This window comes from Seriola lalandi, unplaced genomic scaffold, assembly GCF_002814215.2.
Source record: "Seriola lalandi dorsalis isolate HSWRI2012SDOR001 ecotype SW California unplaced genomic scaffold, Sedor1 jcf7180002054359, whole genome shotgun sequence".
NCBI classification, from domain to species: domain Eukaryota; kingdom Metazoa; phylum Chordata; class Actinopteri; order Carangiformes; family Carangidae; genus Seriola; species Seriola lalandi.
In genome coordinates, this window is record NW_019524912.1 from 140,674 (window position 1) to 140,886 (window position 213).

Sequence of the window (213 nt, forward strand, 5' to 3'; positions counted from 1 at the left end):
TTTACAATGTTACTTTCTATAACAGTATTTATATTACAACATTTTCCAAAACTCATCGAAATGAAGTGAATCATCATCATCATCATCAGTTTGAAATTGAATGAAGTTTAGGAAACATATTTAAAATAGAATTGAAGTTTGATCTTTTCTACAGTTGAGCTTAAATTTCAGCATGACAGTAATGTGTAAAGAAACGTTTAGTAAAGCTGCTCT